This window comes from Stegodyphus dumicola, chromosome 1, assembly GCF_044657685.1.
Source record: "Stegodyphus dumicola isolate Sdum_Otavi_A_Nest chromosome 1, ASM4465768v1".
Classification (NCBI taxonomy): Eukaryota; Metazoa; Arthropoda; class Arachnida; order Araneae; family Eresidae; genus Stegodyphus; species Stegodyphus dumicola.
The window spans coordinates 10,372,333-10,387,673 of NC_140768.1; the positions used below are offsets into that span (position 1 = coordinate 10,372,333).

The 15,341-nt window shown below is 35.3% G+C and overlaps 1 protein-coding gene across 5 annotated transcripts in view; it reads left to right on the forward strand.

The window, feature by feature from the left end:
- LOC118186077 (dopamine D2-like receptor) overlaps positions 1 to 15,341 on the forward strand; it is a 766,047-nt gene that overhangs the window by 96,700 nt on the left and 654,006 nt on the right. For 2 of the 5 annotated variants that reach the window (XM_085812755.1, XM_085812749.1), the window contains exon 1: positions 9,215 to 9,367. The exons of 1 other annotated variant lie outside the window; for it this stretch is intronic. The gene's annotated coding sequence lies outside the window, so the exon portion shown is untranslated. Of the gene's footprint in view, positions 1 to 9,214; positions 9,368 to 15,341 lie in introns of those variants that run through there. 2 more of the 5 variants (XM_085812725.1, XM_085812730.1) reach the window with 1 other exon arrangement.

Here is a 15,341-nt window from a genome sequence, read left to right on the forward strand (position 1 = left end):
AACGTAAAAAAGTATAAAAATAAAACTAAACTCTAATTTAACTTTAGAATAATACACGTGGAAGATTGGCCTTATAATAACAGGAAGCGTATGTAGCACAGAGACTGTGAACACTACAATACGTTTAATTTATCAAGGGGATTAAAACCTCTGGCCTGGAAGGCAAATAGCAACTGCGTAACTTCTAAGGTAAGCGACCTGCCTCGAACTCACTGCTTCCCCTCTCTCGCTTGGCAAAAAGGCCACACTTAAATACTTGGCGTTCGCCAGACAAACGTTGCATAAAAACCTTCACGCTTATAATTCTGGCCGGAAGTAGAAAATAAGAAGTGATAGTAAAGATTTAAAATAAAATAAACGTTAGTAAAACTTAAGATCCTTACATACTTCCCGCCAGAGTTAATTAGTTTGAAACTGAGGTCTAAAACGACCTTGTTGAAAACTTTTAGCTCTAGAATCTAACGCGAGGCCAATCTTTTACAAATATTTTTCGCTAGAAACTAGAAATTTAAAAGAAAGATTTTTTTTTACAATAGCAGCTCCCAGGATACACACTTTTTTTTCATCTGTACTGCATCTAAACAGGAGCTTTTATTCAATTCTGGTTCCTTCCAGAGATCTGGAAGGAAAACTAGTTTAATGAAATGTTACACAATGACATGGCAAGTAACATATAGAATTATACTGCTCTTAACATTCTTATTTCATTCATGACTATTTTAATTATCTCTCCCCGTGCTCTCTGACATGTGTTGTAAAAGAACACCAAACACGAATGTGTTTCTGTCTACGTGTGCCACACTTCCTCCTACAATCAAAACACTAACGTGTTAAAATTCAACATAACGAGACCTCTTAACACACCCTACTTTCAACTCTAAACCCTGAGGTACTATTCTAAAAGTGGCTAACTCTTAAAGTGTAGCGTCAGAGAGCCTAACTACATCATTCAACCTTTACCACATATTCGCCATGATTTAATCTTTACAGTCACACGAATAACAAATTTTTAACATTACTTTCACTTTTACCATATCACGGTATTTCTTAACATTTAAAATAACAGTTCACATGTATATAAGAACATATCAACATGCCGTTAATTTTACACATTTGAAAACATACATTAGTAGTACATTGTTAACTTCTATTCTTTTCAAAGCAAGTGCCAATTCTTTCTACATTGAAATAATACTACATTTCAAAAAGTCTTTCAGACTAAAACTTCTTTCTTGCTAGAATGTTTTAAATAAAATTTATACAATAACTTTTTACAATATTTAAGTCTTTACACAACGCTATTATACATCAACTTTAGTTTTACGCACGAGTAATTTAAAAACATAATACGAAAATCGGTCACAACTCATTTCTCGCCCTTTTGGCGATAAAGGTAGACCTCGCATGAGGTAAAACTTCTTGAAATCTGCCACTTGCAGTAAGAATGAAAGATTAACTTAAGTTTGCAAAGTAACATAAAATTTTACTTATCTTTGTAATATTCGGACATCCTTTTCTGGGCCCAGTCTTTAAAGGTACTGCAGATAGTAGCTTGGTTTATCCTCCTTCTTGTACGGGCTCGCCCTTCAGTGCTTTCCTCTGGAAGCTTCCTTTTCTCACCAGTACGGCCACCCTTGAATACTTTCCTTTTCTCCTCTGCTTGTGGTCTTTGCCGTTTGATGGCAGCTGGTCTTGGCGGAACCGGGAAACTTCTGTCGTGATCCTGCTTGGACCTCGTTGTTGGCCGTTCAAATTTTTCTTGTACTTTTTCCTCCGCCGCTGATGGCCCTTCCGCAGTTCGGCGACTTTTGCTGCGGAGAGTTCTGTCGGATGAGTAGATCTTCCGTTTTAAAGCCGGGTTATAGTTGCCGTCATTTCTCCTGGTCCTCTTCACATACGTCGTCCTTCTCCCTTCTTCATTCTGGGGGTATTCGTGAACTCTGTTTTCTGGACGGTGGAACGGCTTCTTTTTCTTGTTACCTTCCATTTTTCCGCAGGGCAATTTTCTTTTCACTTGCTTCTGTCTCTCATTGGCTTGCCCTTGTACTTGTCGTTTTTTCACCTCTGGAACTTGTACCTGCGGTGTCTGCCGTGCCGGATCCTGCAAAAGATCTGAAAAGATTTGCATTTTATTACGATCGAAGTAGGGCTTGATTTGATCAATGTTTGCGGAACAGGTTTCACCATTTCTGGCTTTTAACACTACAACAGCGTGAGTTATTTTTTCTATAACATATGGTCCTTCAAATCGTGGAAAAAATTTGGCAGTTTTATCTTCTGGTGCTGAAGAAAGTGAATGCTTAATTTTTAAAACTTCATCCCCTACTTTATAAGTTACTCCCCGTCGTTTCAAATCATAATATAATTTCTGTTTTCTTTGTGCTACTTCCGTATTCTTTTTTGCTTCTTTTATTAGTTTTTCTATATCACCCATTTTAAATTCTGGGGCTCTTTGTTGCACATAAAATAATTTATCTAACGGTGTTATAATCTTTCTGCCTAGAAATAACTCAGCAGGAGTTTTGCCCGTTGTATCATGTTTTACGGTCCTAAGGGCGAAAGCAAATTCATTGACATAGTTATCCCAGCTTTTATGAAAATTTTTAACATAACTACGGATAATTTTCACTATATTTCTGTTGACCCGTTCCGCTATATTTGATTGCGGCCGATACGGGACCATTTTTAAATGACGTATGCCCAGTTTTTGGCACATGTCTTCAAATATATTACTTACAAATTGAGAGGACCATTATCCGATATAACTTTTAGGGGCGCCCCGTATTTTAAAATATATTTATTTAAAATAGAATCGGTAACTAATTTCGCGGAGGCTCGTTTTAAGGGAACAATTTCGGTCCATTTACTAAAATGATCAACCATAACAAGGAGATAGCGACTTTTATTTAACTGACTTTTTGGGAAAGGGCCCAATAAATCGATGCCAATTATTTCATTTGGAAATTCGGATTTAATACTATTTAGAAACCCGGCCGGGCGGAAATTAATATAATTAACGGCTTGACATGTTGGGCAGGACTGGACATACGCCCTTGTTAACTTTTGCAGTTCAGGAAAGTAGACTGCCTCGCGTACGCGTTGGATAGTTTTTCGAATACCAGCATGAGAAGCTAAAGGGCTGTCATGGAGCTCATGCAGGATATTTAATCTAAGACTAGCTGGGATAACAGGTCGAAATTCGTTGTTGGAATTCGTAGTTTTTGTGTAGAATAATAGACCATCTATTAGTTCGTAATGGGCCGCCCTATTTCTTATCGCCATAATATCTTGGTGGCTAAAATTTTCAGGATCCTTCAAATACTCATAAATACTTCCAAACTCAGGATCCTTACCCAGTTCGGTTATTACAGTTTCTCGGGAATTTATTGTACACGCTGTAAGCATTGCAACTTTTACGGTATTACCCTGTTCGTCTAATTTAATTCGTGATAGGGCATCTGCTACGATATTTTCCTTTCCGGGGGTATGCTTGATTACCAGATTATATTCTTGCAGCTTGAGTGCCCATCTTATTAACCTTGGGGATAAATTTTTCCCTGAGTACAATCTAGTTACCGCCGCATGATCAGAGTATACTGTTATCGGCGCCTTTCCAAAACAGACTCGGAACTTTTGCACTGCTAACAGAACTGCAAGTGCCTCTCTCTCGGTCGCGGAATAGTTTCTTTGTGTTTGATTTAAAGTTCGGCTAAAAAATGCCACGGGCTGCTGATTTTGCGAAAGTACCGCTCCTACCGCATAATCCGAAGCATCCGCTGAAATTTCTAAATTTTCATCCTTTTCAGGAAATTTTAACACAGCGGCTTGCGTTAATGCTTGTTTTAATTTTTCGAAAGCACTATTGGCTTCGGCCGTCCACGAGAATCTTGCCTTTTTCCTTTTTAATTTTAACAATGCCTCAGCGATAGCCGCAAAATCTTTTATAAAGGACCTATAATATGAACAAAGTCCTAGAAAAGAAGAGAGCTTCTTTGCCGTGTTTGGAGTCGGATACTTTTGTACAGCGATTATTTTTGATTCATCTGTCTCGATCCCTTTTGCGATATTTTGTAACCTAAATATTTTAATTCAGGGGCTGCAAATTTGCACTTTTCGACATTAACTTTTAGACCGGCCTCATTTAATAAAGAAAACACCTGTCTTAAATCCTGTATATGTTGGTCGAGATTATCACTAGTAATAATGATATCGTCTAAATAGATAAATGTGGACTTTCCAAGAACAGGTCTTAACACAATGTCCATGCATCGCTGAAATGTTGCCGGGGCGCCTGAAAGGCCAAACGGCATACGCAAAAATGCATAAGTGCCAGACTTGGTTATAAAAGCAGTCTTAGGCACGTCCTCAGGCCTCACCCCTATTTGAAAATAACCAGTCGTTAAGTCTAAAGTCGTCATAAATTTGGTTGATTTTATGTTCCTTAAAATTTCTTCTATGATCGGTAACGGATATACCGGATATTTCGTTATGGAATTTAATTTACGGTAATCAATAGCGAATCTCCACCTTTTTGGATGCTCCAAAGGATAATCATTATTTTTCTTACATAAAACCACCGGGCTAGCATAACTACTTGAGATGGGCGTTATGACCTTTTTACGTAGCATATCGGTAATATACCATTCTATAATTTTTTCCTTATTCTTATCATACCGGTATGGTTTTTGACGAACTGGCAATGCATCTCCGGTGTCAATACTATGGTTAGTAACCTGAGTAAATCCTGGAATATCACTAAATAACGAAGCAAATTCACTTACCACTTGTCGGATTCTATCTTGCTCGTCATTAGGCAGGTGGTCAAGATTTAACCTTGGCGGTTCAACCTTTTCTACACGCACTGGTTTCATTGTCAGCTTAAGGGACGCTTCATTAAAATCCAGTGTAGCTTGTGCGCCTGAAAGAAAGTCTATTCCTAAGATCAAATGTGCTTGCAGATTCTTTACTATAAAAAACATCACCTTTACTTGTTCGTCCTTGATACGGATATACAAAGGTACTTTACCTACGCACTTACACTTTTCTCCTTGCGCCGCTAATACTGTCGTATTATCCGCATTATATATGCGGTATTTGCGAAAATACTTTCTAAAAAAGACTTCTGCCACACAGGAACACTGCGCGCCGGTATCCAGGAGTGCGGTGACCGGGATATTATTCACCAAGACTTCAATCTTCGGAAGAGTCAAATTTTTCACCATTACTGTATTTAACTTGTAGGAAGAGGGGTTTTCTTGGCCTTCGGATTTCCGCACCCTCTCGTCCGCAGAAATCCGTTTTAGTTTAAATTATTTTTCCTTTCCGTGCTTTCCTTCTTTTTCCCCTGGCCTTGAGACTTTTTTCCTGGGTTGCTATTGAACTGTCGACGTTCGCCGGCTGTTTTTGAATGCTCGGGTTTCCTTGCCCACTGATTCGCATTTTCTCCGTAGCCGTATGCTTGAGTTTGCTGTAGTCTTGGTGTACCAAATTGGTTTCGCTGTTGATATTGGCGTCTTCTTTCGACGTCCGCCGTTCTTCTACTTTCAAACTGGATTGCTAGCTCAAATAACTTTTCCAGTGTAGTCGGATTTCTTAATTCAATAAAGTCTTGCACTTGGGGCAGTAACCTCGGCAAAATCACTTGAATTATTTCAGGATCCGGACGGTTTCCATACAAGAGCTTGAAAACGTGAATTTTTCTTAAAATAAAGCTCGAGAGGTTTACGATTCTTTGTTGATATATACTAAAAAGTTCCGTTTCTAATTTCGCACAATCCCTTACAACAGGGAAGGCTTTTAGTAGGGCAGTCCTGAAATTTTCGTAAGTATAGGTGGGACTTCCTGCTTGACCCAAGAGACTTCTGCCGATACATTTGAACCAGTTAAGCGCTTGGCCCCTCAAAGCTCTGGTAGCTAAGGTAACTTTTTGAAAGTCGTCCACGGGGTAGAGCATGAAGTGGTCATCCAATTTTTCCAAAAAACTGGTTACCGGTGAGTTTACATTAAACGTTGCTTCTGGTTTCATCGAAGCGCGCATGGTCTGGACGATGTAACCGAATCCTTCCAGGGCGGCAGCTGGCATTTTTGGATTCTGAGCCGTTTCTGCAGGCAGCACAGGTTCTTCTTGAAACTCGGCCATGGTTATTCTTCTTCGTTGGGCGCCACTATCAGGTTCAATGTCTTTTCTAACCTTCTTCGGGAACATACAAGGACCTGACTCGGAACAGAGAGCTTACTAAAGCTATGTTCACTAATTGTGGTAAGTAGACAGGATACAGACGAAGGGTATACAAAACCCTTTATTTTTCTCTATATACAATAACTTCCGTACTTCGGAATACACTGACCCTCCACTCGGGGTCTAACGTAAAAAAGTATAAAAATAAAACTAAACTCTAATTTAACTTTAGAATAATACACGTGGAAGATTGGCCTTATAATAACAGGAAGCGTATGTAGCACAGAGACTGTGAACACTACAATACGTTTAATTTATCAAGAGGATTAAAACCTCTGGCCTGGAAGGCAAATAGCAACTGCGTAACTTCTAAGGTAAGCGGCCTGCCTCGAACTCACTGCTTCCCCTCTCTCGCTTGGCAAAAAGGCCACACTTAAATACTTGGCGTTCGCCAGACAAACTTTGCATAAAAACCTTCACGCTTATAATTCTGGCCGGAAGTAGAAAATAAGAAGTGATAGTAAAGATTTAAAATAAAATAAACGTTAGTAAAACTTAAGATCCTTACAATATTAATGAGAATATTGTCGAGTAAAATAAAGTAAAATACTTTGGTATACAGTTATATAATTGCTAAACATTTTTCTGGAAGTCTAACTGAAAATTATAAAAATATTCCCTGCCCTTTTTTTTTTTTTTTTTTTTTTTTTTTGGCTATGATGAATTATTTAAAGATGATTACAAATCTTATCATCGAAGGTCTATTTTCTACAATTGGTTTATCAGAAGTTTGTTATGATGTTTTTAAAACCAAGTACAAACAGTCATTCAGTGACTTTGAATATTTGAGATATTTTATGGGATTTGCTTATAAGATCTGAATATCTTTGAAGTTTTTATTTTAGTTTAATTATACGAAATTAAAATTTTTAGTAGGATCTTCCTCAGAGTTCCAATTAGAAAATTGCTCCTTATACTCTTAAAAGGTTTTAGAAAAGAAGGAAAAAACTTAGCTGAAGTAAAGATTCTTAGGCATCATATAAAACTTGTATTGCTTATAATGCTTTCAGCAAAAAGGATTTAAAACCAAACCTTCATTATTCAATTTTCTTTGACAACAAAAATTTCATTCAGAAATTCACTTGCAAAAATCTAAAATGAGTAACTATCTTTAAGAATATGTGTGCATATCCTCAAAATTTTAATTACAGAAATATGGGGTAATTTTTGAAAAGAGAGAATTTTTTTTCCTTTGTGTGCTTCAGTATTTATTTTTACTTCCTTGTACGAAGTAAAAAGGAAGTATTGTAATCGCGAAAAGTTTCAGGCAGAATATTTCAACGAAAATATCCATTTTGACCGCTATCGAATGCAATTTAACGATATTTTTGCGTGATATCTGTACGTAAAGACAGAATAAAATACTAATTTCCTTCAAAAAATTATAAAACTGCTTTAAAATTAATTTTGAAGAGAATTTTTCGTGGCGTCTGTACCAATGTATGTACGTACGTATCTCGCATAACTCAAAAAAGAGTAGCCTCAGAACGTTGAAATTTTGTATACAGGACTGCTATAACATGTAGATGTGCACCTCGTATTTTGGTTGCAATCGGCCGCACAAAACGTATATAAATATATTTATATATATATCCACTCTGTTACCCGGCTCAGTGATCTCAGTTTCTTTACTCTTATATGTTGGTAAATTGTACATTTTTTGCTTTAAAAATTATTGAATTATGTTGTTTTTATCTTCCGCTTAAGGATTTTATGCCTTTAGTAAATCTGTGTGCAATATTTTTAGAATTATCAGCAATTTTAAAGTTGTTTAATTGCCGCTAAGCCTTTTTTTAATGGCTGCCATTGATGTTTACATTTGAAACAGGAGACTAGTGGATTTGTTGCCACTCTAGAGAAACTCAGCTTCGCAACAAGATAACGCCTTCATTTATTATTGCGAATTAAATCATGCTTAATTCTTTCTAGAATTTTTTCGAGGAAATAAGCGTTTGAGATTTACTTCGTAATTTTTGATATAGATATTTTGAGTTTTTATGTATTTTTGCCTTCTCGCGAAGTGAGAACTGAATTAATTGAATGAGAAATACTCAATCGTCTGTGAAAAACTGTTTCTTTTTTGTTCTGTTTGTTTAATTTCTTTTATACATCGTTCTTGCTTTATTATAGTATTTGAAGAGAACATGTGGCAACGATTAGATAATTCTATTTTTTAAATGATATAAATTTTGTGCATTATGAGTTACAATATGAACGAAATATATAAGTAACTGTTATATAATTATTGGATTATATAACAGTTAACTTAGTTTCCGTTATAAAATTATTATATAAGTTAACTGTTATATAATTATTAATACTGTTAAGGGAATCTAACGCCAGAGTGTCGCTATGGTAAACAAATACTAGAGTGAATTTTAAAGAATCCATTTATTCTATTGTGGTTTATGCGCTGTCGGCGAAGTAGATTTAATTCAATCCAAGAAGTTTAAATGAAATGCAAGAAAAAATGCGTATAATTTAATATTCCAATACAAGGAATTCATGTAGTGTACACATCAGATTTTTTAAATCTGTCTCTATGCGTCTAAAGCTAGAAATATTTAGTTTGAAATCTTTATATTACATAACATATCGAATACATGGATTATTAGCAAATAAATATTTATTCCTAAATTATTTAATATCATGCATCCTAAATAGAGAAATCCTGCGCAATAGCGACAAATTAATTATCAAGATTCGAACTCGTATTAAACTAGTCCATGAATGTTATTGATACTTCAAATGTTGCGTTTATTATAAAGCAGGAATGTAAAGCACTTCTATGTTAACCGCATTAATTTTGGATCTAAATAAATATCCTTTAGTTATTCCTGACAGGTGTTTCCGCATTATCACCATCCGCTCAGTAAATTTCTAACAAAAGACCCGCTACAGCTGAGGAAATGAGATACGGTGCGCCACGATGATTTCTCCCGAGGACTTCTCCGAGAGGACGATAGATGGCGTTGAAAGAACTTGGCGTTTGAATGCCACTCATCGAGAAAGTAATGTCATTTCAGTTATCTAACCAGCGTCGTCGAACTTTCTCATGTTGAGCGGGAAGAGTGAAAGCTAAGCGGGCACCTGACGGAGACGACGCATAATAGAGAACGAACGTGATGGGTGAGCTAAGAATTTATATTAAATATTTGGGATTTATGAAAAGTAATGTAATATATTTCATTGTAAAAATTAAATTTAATGGTATTTTTTGCAAAACAAAGTTTTAGGACTTGTTTGCTCACACGGTTTCAATTTTGTTAATTTTTTTTCAGAAGTAATCTAAATCCTCGCCAAGTTTATTTTATATAGGGGTACCTACAGAGGCTGTTCACACATTTTTTAAACGATGTATATTGTATTCACAAAACTAAATTATATAAAATTCTTGTGTTTTAAATGTTCTATTTGACATCCCTTATTCTGAACTATCTTTCGACAACGCAATTTCCAGGATAATAACACCTTTTGAAGTGGCAGAAGAGATATTCTATCCCATCCCTCCCGAACAGCTTTCCAGAGTCCTGTTAAGGTTTTGGGACAACGTTCGGATAATGCAGTTTTTAAAAGTCCGAAAGCACAAAAATCCATAGGTGACACATCGGGAGATTTAGTAGGGATATCAGTGAAGGGTCTGGCCTTGATACCAGTTTTTTGTTCCATTTCTTTTAGGAAATTCACAGTGGATTTTGATGTGTGACTGCTAGCTTTGTCCTGATGGAGTCCCACTGATGGATGGCACTGTGGGTAAAGCGATGGTATTTCATTCAGAAAACTTGGCGATAAAATATATTCCTGATAGTATTTGGAGTTAATCTTGACATTTTTTTTGCACTCTCTTTATTTTTAATTTGCCATTGTAAGAAAAACCAGTAACAATCATGAATCCCCTAGAAAAACTTTCTTTCGATTCTTTGAACCATGTACTTAAATTTTTTCCTCCCTTTTTATGATAATAAATGGCTCTTTTTTTTTGTTACAATCATTTAAATACACCCATGCTTCATCTATTGTGACAATTGTTTTCCATTTTTCTTTGGATAAGTGTTTCTCATATAGAATTCTGCAGCGTGTCCTGCGTTGAGCGATATGCTTTGGAAGGAGAGGATGCACATTGCGTTTTTTCGCTTTCTTAAGATTTAAATCAATGTTTATCATTTTGTTTACAGTGGACACCGAGCATTTTAATGATTTTGCAACTGTCGTTTGACTAGGGGGATTTTCTTTTAACATTAAACAACGTACCTTTGCAATAGTCGAAGATGTCCGTTTTTTCCTTGGATACTTGTTTGGAATTTTTGTCCCACTTGAGGCTCCAATTTGATGTTTATTTCTTTCTTGTTGATGATATTACCTATCGACGCTTTAGATATCACAAAACCATGACTCTCACATCGTTTTTGGATAACGGAGTATGCCTATTTCTCTTCGGAAAGAGCATAAATGTAGCCTTCGAACCACTGCTTTGTTAAATTTGCCATTTTGAATAAAAACAAAACTTTCAAGCCACAGACGATAATTTTGACTTTTAAAAACATAGTACATTTGCAATTACTTCTTTTGCAGCAAACAAAATTTTATTACCGCTTACCAAAATCGTCGAGGAAATGTGCGAACAGCCTTTGTAAATTAGTACTGAAGTATCGCAATGAAAATGAAATTTCAGATGTTATTGCCCAAAAGATTTTTTTTCTTCTATTGAAATTCAGATAAACTGAAAAAAACTCTGATAAACACTATACTCTAAGTCCGCATATCGCTTTCACTGATTTTACTGAATGTTTTTAATATTTACTGATATTAGTATTATGTTCGAGTATTACTGAAGAATGTTTTTAAAACAATATTTTTGAATAAATCGTTTGGTTTTCCTTTCAGAATAAGTAATACGCGTATCTACGATATTAATGATTTTTTGAGGCTTTTTATTGAAAAACCGTTTTTATTTTTCCCTCTGTAATTTTTAACTATTTTCCAATTCTTTTCTTCTTTGCATTCATACACACTTTTTGCACGGTGATCGAATGAAAGATTAAATTCAGCAGAAAAAAATGATCTAAACTTACCTCAACTTCAAAATTACACGGCAGTTCATTTGAAAATTTTACGATTTAGCATTTGAGTCATACGGCATACTAAATATTAATTAATAAAAATTTACTGTTAACTAAATTTGATTCTTAATATATGTTCTAAGTGTAAAATAGCTTTTCTTTGCATTCTATGTGCTGTGATAGCTTTCGGCTTCTGTTGTCTTTTGGTACACTTACTCTAAATTATCTAGTTTTTTTACTTTGATTTTAGAGTGTTTATACATTGATTTGAAATTTGTGAAGTGAGGCAAAAATTTTGAAATGGAAAAATATGAATATACATGTCAGATTTATTTGTTTTGATAAGCATACTACGAATGAGAATGTAACAGAGAAATAAATAAATACCTAAATTTGAAATGCTGAATTGAATCCCTGCTAATTTTTCCTAATTCTGGAATCTAAATCTTTACCGTAAATCCAGTAAAAAGTTACGAATCTAAAATTCTAAGGATGAGACATATACAGTGGGTAAAAAAAGTATTGGCAATTGATAATGGATCATATTACCTAACAAAGGAAATGCCTGACAATTTTAGCTGGAAATAACGAACATAGGAGGTAATCAACACACAAATCTAATGAAACTTTCAATGTAATATGAGATTTACACAAAATATATAACAAAAACGTAAATTTGCATGTCAAAAAAGTATTGGCAAAGTTCTAACTGCTATGCAATTTTTGTTATGTAGAGGTCGCGTGTTGAGACTGATAAGAAACCCTATTAGTATACAGTCTGCAGTGCTACTTCAAAACTTTAAAAATGTTATTTTGCTAATACTGTGATAAAATGGCTTCGAAGTCGATGGAGTGTGATGTTAATGTTAAACACATGATTATTCAGCTCAGAAACGAGGGTTTAACTTATCGTGCTTTAGGAGTACAGTTGAACATAAGTTTATTTACTGTTAGGAGTGTTGTAAAAAAGTTCAAAGAGACGGGATCGACGGAAAATAAGATTAGAAGTGGATTGTATCGAATATTTTATGCATGGGAAAACGGAGCATTATTAAAGAGGTTACGAAAAACCCTAAAATAATTGCACCCCAGTTAGCCAAAGATGTTGCTTATACTAATTCAGAAGTCAAACAACAAAAATCAGCGTTATATTTACAAAATTTTCACAGGACTAGTTTCGATGGTTTTACCGAACCACCATCTTCAGCTGCAAAACCGCAAATGAATCAGATAGGAAATAATGATTAGATAATATAAGAAAGCCTGGACAAGAATAAGCAAGTGGCGCCATCTGTTGGTGAAACCAGAACTAAAACATAATTTCTTTAAAGGCCGAAGGCAAATTTGGATTGGAATTAGGATCGTTAACTAGAGGCATTTCACATTCATAAAAATCTTTCTGTTCTAGTTAACGATCCTAATTCCAATCCAAATTTGCCTTCGGCCTTTAAAGAAATTATGGTTTAGTTCTGGTTTCACCAACAGATGGCGCCACTTGCTTATTCTTGTCCAGGCTTTCTTATATTATCTAATCATTATTTCCTATCGGATTCATTTGCGGTTTTGCAGCTGAAGATGGTGGTTCGGTAAAACCATCGAAACTAGTCCTGTGAAAATTTTGTAAATATAACGCTGATTTTTGTTGTTTGACTTCTGAATTAGTATTTATTCGGCGTGTTATTGTGTCTTAATGTTGCTTATAATTCGCATAAAACTTTTAGTGTACAGACTCTATAGAATGTCTGACATGGAGGATGTTATTATGGAAGAACAGCTAGAAATAAAGCTTTCATTTCAGAAATAAACAGGAGAAAGGGATTAGATTTTGCAAAATCTCATGTTAATTTATCAGAAGAATTTTGGAACACTATTATTTCGTCCGACGAATTGAAATCTAACATTTTCGAGAGTAATGGATGACAATATAATCCAAATTATTATGTTATAATATGAAGGCATTAAAATAAATACTAAATTGCGATCACACATTTTCATCCAAATATTAACAACTTTGAATTATTCCGTCATGGGTTAGAAATTATTCAGAACTACGAAGTCTTCTCGGGCTCATTTTTTGAAGTAGAATAAACAAACATGCTACGTTGAGCCATGTCAGGCTCAGCCATGGTGTCTTGCTGACTCTAAAAGACACATTCTGACATGGGGAAGATGAAGATGTAGAGGAGGTGTAATCCGTGACACTAGGGGAAGTACTTAATGAGCTAGTTGAGGAAGTTGAAGATCTGGAGTCCCTGTTAGAGAGCACACTAGTGCAAGGCCTCATTTTCGATTCGTCTTTGCCAAGATAGCAAGGTTTGGGGTCTTGGATCCACTAGAGCTTCCTCCAGCCGAGGAAGAATCAGAAATATCCACAAGACCTCGATGGTTCATGAACCGATTTGAAATATCGACACCATTGACTTCCACAGGGGAATACCTACTTTGATGATGAACAGAAGGAACTGTGCAGTTGCTAATAGAAAAATTATTTTTCGGTAGTGGTCTTCCATTACGATGGACATATGCCAGCACACATTCTTATTAATCCATATTGTTATTTTCCAAATTCGGTGACAAGTAATTCAGAAATGCACCGTGCACGAAAACTACAAACTGACTTGCTGCAGGAATCCACCTGCGGATTTTACCTCAGATTCATGAATTTTGAAAACCGAAAACCAGAGTTAACTAACTAAAAAGTTTCGCTTCGTACACTACACCCACTGCCGCTTTTGCACCGCCCGAAGCGATGTCAGGAACTTTAGCAACACACACAAACGGAATTGGTAACCTGTGCTTCATTGATGGTATTATGAGAGCACGTGCGTACATTGACATATTGCGCCATAACATGAAATTCAGTGTCCCAAAAACTTGGTTTAGGAACATCATTTGTGCTTCCACAGAACAATTACTGTAAAGATACAGTGAACCACATCTCGCAATAATTACTCTATAATGCTTCTTGTCAGTTAAAGACATCGCCTCAATAGCCTGACATAAATTCAATTGAAAATTTATGGCTTAAATTGGACCTAGAAGTCAGGAAACATAACATTTCGTGTAAAGATGAACTTAAGTGTATATTCCTGCAAGAATGGCACAAAATTCCCAACAGGACTTTGGTTTTTTCCAACAGGACTTTTTCAACAACCAAGACTTTGGTTTTCTCTATGAGAAATAGATTGCAAGCTCTTATAGATGCAAAAAGTATGAATACAAAATATTTAATTTTGTTCCCACATTTTTCTGTATGATCTTGCCAATACTTTTTTTGACGTGCAAATTTACGTTTTTGTTGTATATTTTGTGTAAAAGCCATATTTAAACGAAAATTGGTACTTTTCCGTTTGGCCGGCGCAAATCTCGCCAAGCAGACTTTATTGGCGACAACATACAGTATACACATAAATATATATATAAAAAAAATGTTAGTTCTAAGAAATTCTTTTTTTGCAGGCATAAACATTTTAATATCACTTAAAATTTTATAAAAAGCCAATAAATAAAGACAGTAAATTTGTAAAAAGACATTAATTTAAGAATTTACTATGCTTTCATGGTTCAACATCCTGATTCGCCGGTTCATATCACGTGGCCCCAAGCGATCTCATCTCACGTAAACTACTCTACAAAAATCTAATGCTCTCGGTAATTATCTACATTAATTTCAAGTTAAATCTTAATTTGGAACACAAGTTTAAATGCAAGAAATATTTCAATTCGTACGAATAGCTTACTCAGAAATTATGTAAAACTGCAGTGCTTTACTTCGCTAATGCATTCTCATTAGAATGGATGAATTTAACCCTTGACTTTACCTTTTCTATATTTTCGGCTTCGGGTAAGCGCTGTGATTGCATCCTGATTGACTTAATTACTGAAAATGACCTTATACATAAAACTGAACTATTTGATAAAAAGTCTATGTAATTATATGCCAGAATTGAAAGAAACAATCAATCTGATAAGAAAAAGCTCCGACTTGTTTTGAAAATGAGGCGTAAAAGGTTACCAGCAAGAATATTCCGTTTGGCATCGGT